At 42.4% G+C, this 7,608-nt stretch overlaps 1 pseudogene; it reads right to left on the bottom strand.

The window, feature by feature from the left end:
• Window positions 1-2,246: 2,246 nt before the first annotated feature.
• Window positions 2,247-3,366, bottom strand: LOC121574548 (annotated as a pseudogene).
• Window positions 3,367-7,608: the final 4,242 nt, after the last annotated feature.

The raw sequence follows: 7,608 nt of genomic DNA on the forward strand, positions 1-7,608 counted from the left end.
CGCCCTGACGCCTTCTTCACATCAATTGAACCTCTCTCCTTGAAGTTCTTCATGATCCGAAAAATGGTTGATTTAGGTGCAATCTTACTAGCAGCAATATCCTTGCCTGTGAAGCCCTTTTTGTGCAAAGCAATGATGACGGCACGTGTTTCCTTGCAGGTAGCCATGGTTAACAGAGGAAGAACAATGATTTCAAGCACCACCCTCCTTTTAAAGCTTCTAGTCTGCTATTCTAACTCAATCAGCATGACAGAGTGATCTCCAGCTTTGTCCTCGTCAACACTCTCACCTGTGTTAACAAGAGAATCACTGACATGGTGGCAGCTGGTCCTTTTGAAATGCAGTGGAAATGTTTTTTGGGGATTAAGTTCATTTTCATGGCAGAGAGGGACTTTGCAATCAATTGCAATTCATCTGATCACTCTTCATGACATTCTGGAGTATATGCAAATTGCCATCATCAAAACTGAGGCAGCAGACTTTGTGAAAATTTGTATTTGTGTCATTCTCAAAACTTTTGACCACGACTGTATACATGAATTGCAGCAATGTTGGCTCCTGTTTCAGTCATGTCTTTGGTCACGTTCCTGTGGGTCAAACAAAAACACCCTAATGATTGGTTGACAATAGAGCCTCCCACAATGCAGGCGATGGCTGCAGGATGAAGTTGGTGAAGAGCAACTGCAGAAACTTGCAGTTGAATGCAGTTAAAACTTAATGACCTTTGATCACATGATTTTTGTCAAGTTCATGCAGTCGACATGTAGGTGCAAGTCGGACAATTTTTATCCCCATAATGCAACACACTTTTAAAGGCAGTGACTAACCTCATCCGAACATGCCCATTGAGGTTGATGCCCAGCTAGCACATCTGGTTCCTTGGAAGTTGTGGGAATGTATGTTTTTGGTTACCCATTGGTTCTGGGAACAAAGCCATACGTTTCTTGACCGGTAAAACTGGACGTTTTTTAAACGTTCAGAGAACGTAAGTGAACATTATGCCTGTTCTGGGAACATACATTAATAGGTTGCAGGGAGGTTCTGAGAACGTTTTACTATGGTTCCCTGAAAGTATTCCTGGGAGGTTTTATTAATGTTCTGAGAATGGACTTTATAGGTTATTTTGAGGTTTTTTAATAACTTCCTTAAAACTTTCACTGAATGTTTCAATAAGACTTTTAATAACACTGCTAGCTTAGGTTAACTCTTTTGAACTCCAAGCACAGATAGGACACATGGAAATTAATTTGCTTAGGCATTGATCATGTAAACACACTTTTTTATTGTGTCAATGAGATTCAAAGCTATGATCTTCTGTTCTCTATCCACCAGGATGCCATGTTTTTTTAACTCATACAAAGCTGTTCATTTTAGTTTATTCAAACAGACCCCATTTCAAAGGAAACAAGCACTCATTAAGATCAGGTGTGGCCAATTATTGGACGCGGCCAACACACCTGAACACACTTAACAAGATAGAGGATAGAGAGAGTTTTGTTGACGCTGAGAATGGAACGTACATGTTCTTCAATAACATTCTTAGAACGTTTTTTTTACATGTTTTCTTGTGGTTTTTATGGAAAATATTCTTAATGTTCTGAGAAAATAGAACCATGCGTAAACCTGCATAAAACGTTATGCTGAAGTACTGAAATTCCCACAGGAGAACATTTTTTCTTAACATTCTCTGAACAACTTGAGGACATTCCCAATGTCAATCCAGTTGGAGAATGTTCCTAGAACATTACCAGAAAATGTAATTAAATGTAACCATGTTTGAACTTTTAGGAAACGTTCTGTTAAAGTTTTGAAATACCAAAAAAAGTATGTTAAATGTACTGAGAATGTTCCAAAGCCAACCAACTATCCTGCACAATTCCCAGAACAATCACGCTCTCACCAAGCTCTAAGAAACATATAGTGCTCAGAACGTTATGTGCTAGCTGGGTGGGAATGCAGAGAGGGACAAAGTGCATACTTTGCAGAGATAATATCAATTAGGTTAGTGGAGGAAACAGAGCAAAAACAGCAAATAAACCCATCTGTTCTATGGTGAAGGTTTCATGATGTCTCCACATCCATTGTTATTTTTCCCCATTTGGTTGCTTTTGTCAGTTGGTCGCTGTCGCCAGACGTGTGACGCAAACCGTTTCTGCCAGACATGGAGAAAGCTCTAAGCTGCCACAGTAAGTGTCCAAATTGGTTTATTCAACCTCAATGAGTTGTTCTCAAAATGTTTAAGTCATTTACAAGGTGGTTGCAGAAAGCGGTACAGTGTGGCCCTCTTCACTGGTGACCGCGGTGAAGGTGGGGTCCAGGCTCAGGGCATCAACCACAGATATAACAGTATGAGTGGGTATACGCAGCTCTGTCTGACATCTCTCACTAGCCTCTAACACGGCTGTGTTCCTGAACCTGTCCTTAACGCAGGAGAAGAGTGCCCCGATCTGCAGCCACACCTCCCTCTGCCAGCAGGCATACACCAGAGGGTTGATGAGGGAGTTGGACAGCCCCAGCAGCCACAGGTCGTTCTCCAGCACCTTGTACAACTCACAGCCCTCACACAGCACCTGCACCACACACACCACAAAGAATGGGCACCAGAAGAGGGTGAAACAGCCCACCAGCAGAGCCACGGTCCTCAGGGCCCAGCCTGGAGCTGGCCTGACAGATCTGCATCTGGTGGCCACAGGCAATCTTCAGGATGTCCAGGTAGAAGTAGGTGAAGACAGAGAGGACGGGGAAGAAGCCGGCACAGAACACCACAATGATGCCCCTAGGACGGATGACAGAGAAGAAGGTGCAGAGGCTGCTGCTGTCGAAGTTTCCCTGCTGTAGCTGCCGTGCCATGCCTGTGGAGCATAGGAGAATAATAAACATACTATATACTACTATATTTATAGTATTTAGATTATTAATATAAAAATATATTATGTTCATTATCCAGTTGATCAAGAATCAGTGTTGGGGTCAATTCAATCCCAATTTAGTCAATTCAGGAAGCTAATTAAAATTCACAAATTGAGTCTGTTCATCCCCTGAATTTAAATGAAACCCTGTTGTTAGGGACATGTGTGTCCTCTGAAAGAAGATAATTTACATTCTTGTTCCACCTGGTAGGAAGCCAACGGTGAAGGATACCATCCACAGCGCTACTAGGGCCCCAGTCAAGGTCCACCTCCCAGTGAACTGGGAGTAGCGCAGCGGCAGCTTGATGGCCACGTAGCGGTTGAGAGAAATCAGGAACATGGACAAGATGGAGGCTGTTGAGGGGGAGATTACGAAGACCATGCGGAGTAGACATTTGGTCTTCTGTGTGGAGTGTGTCAGGAGTTGTGGAGAAGTTGGTATAGTTCCATTGCTCATGGTATTGTGATTTTTAAACACGTCTGCAACGATGCCAGTGATGGCATCGTTGCAGGCACACCAGGCACACCAGGCATCATGGCCGTGAGGTTGCCACCCGACTCTCCCATCCAGCCTGTCTTATTTTAAGCTGCCATTGAGTCATTTAGAAGCTCTAAATTCTGTATATCTGTGAGATTCCCCCCTCAAAACAAATAAACTATATCCACCAACATCCACTCCTGCTGTGGTATATTGGTATTTGAATCCAAAGACCCTTTTTGCTCTTTGTATTGACTTCTGTAAATGTTTCTTGTTAATATCTTTCTCTGCCAAACTCCTTGTAAAACATAAATAAATTCTACAATGATAAACGGTGCTGTTAATTAAAAAGCTCTTTAGGAAGAAAAATGGAACATTCAGAGGGTACTCAGCCACTCCCGATGTGCCTTTGCTCCTGAGAGGGCAAAGTATCTCCCCTCCTCTCTCGTCTGCAGCTGTGGTTCCTCTGTATCCGACCCTTGTCCAGCCTGCTATCTGGCTGTCATCCCAGTCCCCTCGGAGAGTCCTTGGTGCAGACATTCGGGATGATGGGGACATTTTCCACAAGGGTTTACCACCACCACCGAATCTGGGGTAATGACAGTAGTATGCAGTATAAACATAATCTGACAATCAGTATCTTCATCATAAAGTCATTAGTGTTTTTTTTAGCCTGTTCATTGATGTCAATAAGTAGGGCAGTAAGGTAAGAGAGGAAGAGTTTTCTGTGGCATGTCTCTTGGGAAGACCCATCCGCTTTGGGAAGACCCATCTGTGGGCATATATGTGAGTCCTTTAGAAAACACACAGAATAAAAAAATCCAGATCGTGACACGGAAGGAAAAACAACCATCTACTCCCACTTACTATAATCAATAAAGAGTATCTGCTCTCTTGGCTCATCTAGTGTCTAAGGTGAGTCCTAGCAAAAATAAGATAATAGAAGGAATTTTCATTTTGAGAAGCCCCTTCATCTTGGCACACAATACTGCACGATCACAGTGCTGTACAAAATGTGCTGCGACTAACCACTGTACCTATGGCTCCTTATGGCTAAGGGTTTTCTGTATGTATTTACACAGCTCTAAACAAACTGAGAGACAAAATACATGATAGGGAGAGAATGAGAGATAGGGAGAGAGAGTTTATATTTGCCAGACAGGATGACATGAATCTCACTCCATGTATCTGTTATCAGTCAACTACTTCCGTTTTACATATGGGAAACATTTCATTGGGAGACATAAATTACTACCCTGCACAAATTACTACCCAACTTCCTCATAAGAGTATGCATTTACATGTCTCTTCTCCCTCTCTCTCTTTCTGTAACTACTTCTCAACTCTCTCCTCTCTCACACCCTCAGCAACAACAACCCAACCAGGTCAGTCTAAACAGTATCACCAGGTTCACATCAAATACACAGTGATATTTTTATGTAGAGCAAAGATCCTCTTTTTATCACAGAGGGGAAAAACTCTGGCTCCCACATACAATGTGGGAATGTTATTCATCCCTACTAGACCTTTCAGTGCCATTCAAAACTTCTGTTGGTCAGCAGTAATTGTGCCCACTACCCCTGTACCAGTAGGCATTCTCACCCTGTTTACGCCTAGCACTGCCCACTCCTCACCTACGGGTTCTCAACCCCACCATGCCCTGGCTAGAAACTTCTTGAAGGTGTTGTTATTCTTTGAATAGACTACCTCCTGTCTTGGGCTTGACCTCTGAAGCTGACCTCTGAAGCTGACAGTCCTTTGGACTGTGTACTAAAGATGTCTTTAAAGAGACGGCTGCTGTCCATGTTGTTGTGCTGTGTCTACTGCGTGGCTTCGCTCTTCTGCTTGAACCCCAGCCACAACAACTGTGTCTCCATCAGCGCCCGGTGAGTCTGTGTCAGTATGTGTGTGTATAGGTGTGAGTGAGTGTGTATTTCAGTGTTTGTATTTGTGTGATGGGCAGAAATGTCTTTGTCATGAATCATGGTGTGTGTTAATGTCTTATCTGTTTATCTGAGGGTAATTTGCAACAATCTGAGTAGTGGCATGTCCTCTGTTTTATATGTGTGTGTTGGCATTTGTTTACTTGCTTGATTGAGAATGAAATACACAGTATAACAATACAGGATGTAAAAAGAAGATGGCAATTGAGTTGAATTTTTTTTGTCTTAATATACTCACAGTAAGTGTAATATTAGGGTAATAAATTAAGTATTCATAAAGTAATTAACAAAGTAATAATGAAGTAATCTTTGCTCAATATAAATATATATTTTTTTATACAGTATGTTAAACAGAACCTTGCCTTGAACAGTTTGCTGTGTTTGGCACCACTCACTGATCATGTCTTTTGTGCTCTTTCGACAAACCATTTTAGGAATCTCATGACAGTTGTCCAGCAGCTGTACCAGCGAGTCATGAGGCTTATGCGCACCACTTTGTGATCTTGTGGAGCCTGTTAAAACTCATCGTCCCCAGGACTGAGACACTCTACTGCCCTACCCTGTCCATCCAATGGAGATGACCTGCAGAGCACCTGCCATAGACAAAGCAAGAGGACAAATAGTGCTCTCACAGTCATGGATTGTTTTTTTGGAACACCTAAACATTCTTAGAGATCCCTCTTACCATTGCAGTTCACTGTAATAAGGCGGAAGATAGCTTAAAAAACTATATTTTTTATTGATTCAGATAGATTTAGTTGAGATCATACTGGGCTTGTTGTGGGAGATGTGAATGAGGTGGTGGACGCAAACAGGGCTGGCCCTAGCCTTTTTGTGGGCCCTAAGCGAGATTTGGTAGGGGCCCCCCCCACCTCGCGGGCAAAACATTTTAGTGGTCCCCCACTTGACAGCAGAGAGAAAAAAGTATGTTTTAAAGTTAATTTACTGCAATTCTACGCATTTTGCATGGGCCGGAGAGAACATTTTGCAATTTTATAACTAATTTCATGCAATTCTACTTATTTTGCCATGGGGCGGAGATAAACATTTGCAGTTTTACAGCTAATTTCCTGCAATTCCACACATTTTGTTATGACTTATGTCATGTTAATATAATATGATATCTGAGTGAGAGTGACTAACAAAATCAATGGGGGCCCACTGGAGTTCAGGGCCCCTGGGCACGTGCCCTGCGTTTAGATTGCTAGCTAGTCTAACTTACCAATCAAAGAAATTGCTGACATGGGCTAATTGAGTGACTGTCAGTGACTGACATGACAAGAGAAAAACTGCTGATGCACAACCAAATATTCTACTATTTTAACTCTCTACAGTAAGTTGAGACCCTGCCTGAGTTTCTTTGTGTGGTTGGGGGCCCCCTAGTGGCCGCTTATGTCTCTTAGTGGCTAGGGCCGGCCCTGGACACAAACAAACTTGTAGGCCTACTGTGTTTCAGGTTTCACCTGTGATTCTGGGGCTCAGGCTGGCCCCTTTTATATGCTTGACGGATCTTTCCATTATAGAACTTGAATTTTAGCACCATTGTTAGCACAGGAGGCAGCACATTTGTAATACATGGATCGGACACGATGAGCTGGCCATTGATGCTGTGGATTTTATTTAGGCAGCTTTCCGTAGCCATAACGATGTAGGGTGTGGTTGCTCTTGCCTTGAGGGAAGACGCCACAGGACTGACTGATTTAAGTAGCTGGTGAATTTTTTTGTGCTCTCAGAATGCTGTAAACAGAGAGCATTCTTACTTTTGCAGAGTATGAATGAGTATGAACATAGTTTTGCTGAGTATTAAGTAGTATGAGCAAGCTTTTGCATAGTATCAATGCTGAAGAAATGCAGTGCATGATAGAAGCATTTGCTTAAGTGCATGAGCTTTGTGGCAGAAATGTCCTGCATTGTAATGCGAGTGCTGGAAAAGCCAATTGCAGGATAATTCAAAGACGTCATTCATTTCATGCCCTCTTGTGGAAAACTGAGCAGTTATTTCTACATGATGGTCAATAAATGAATGCTTTCAATGAGCTTCAATGCTACCACAGCACATGGAAAATATTTCCTGCTGGAATTGATGTGATTGCGTTTTGTTAAATCTGCTCCATGAATGCATATAGTGCAGTATGTGCTGTCTTCATAAAATAATACTGGGCTTTTTCCTTGCGCAAATTATGGGAAGATAGGCAGTGTTGGGGAGTATTGAACTACATGTAGTTCAACTTTGCAGTAGCTTGGTGGTATTTTAACTAAATTAAAATATTGGTAGTGC

This window comes from Coregonus clupeaformis, chromosome 9 (genome assembly GCF_020615455.1).
Source record: "Coregonus clupeaformis isolate EN_2021a chromosome 9, ASM2061545v1, whole genome shotgun sequence".
Taxonomy (NCBI): domain Eukaryota; kingdom Metazoa; phylum Chordata; class Actinopteri; order Salmoniformes; family Salmonidae; genus Coregonus; species Coregonus clupeaformis.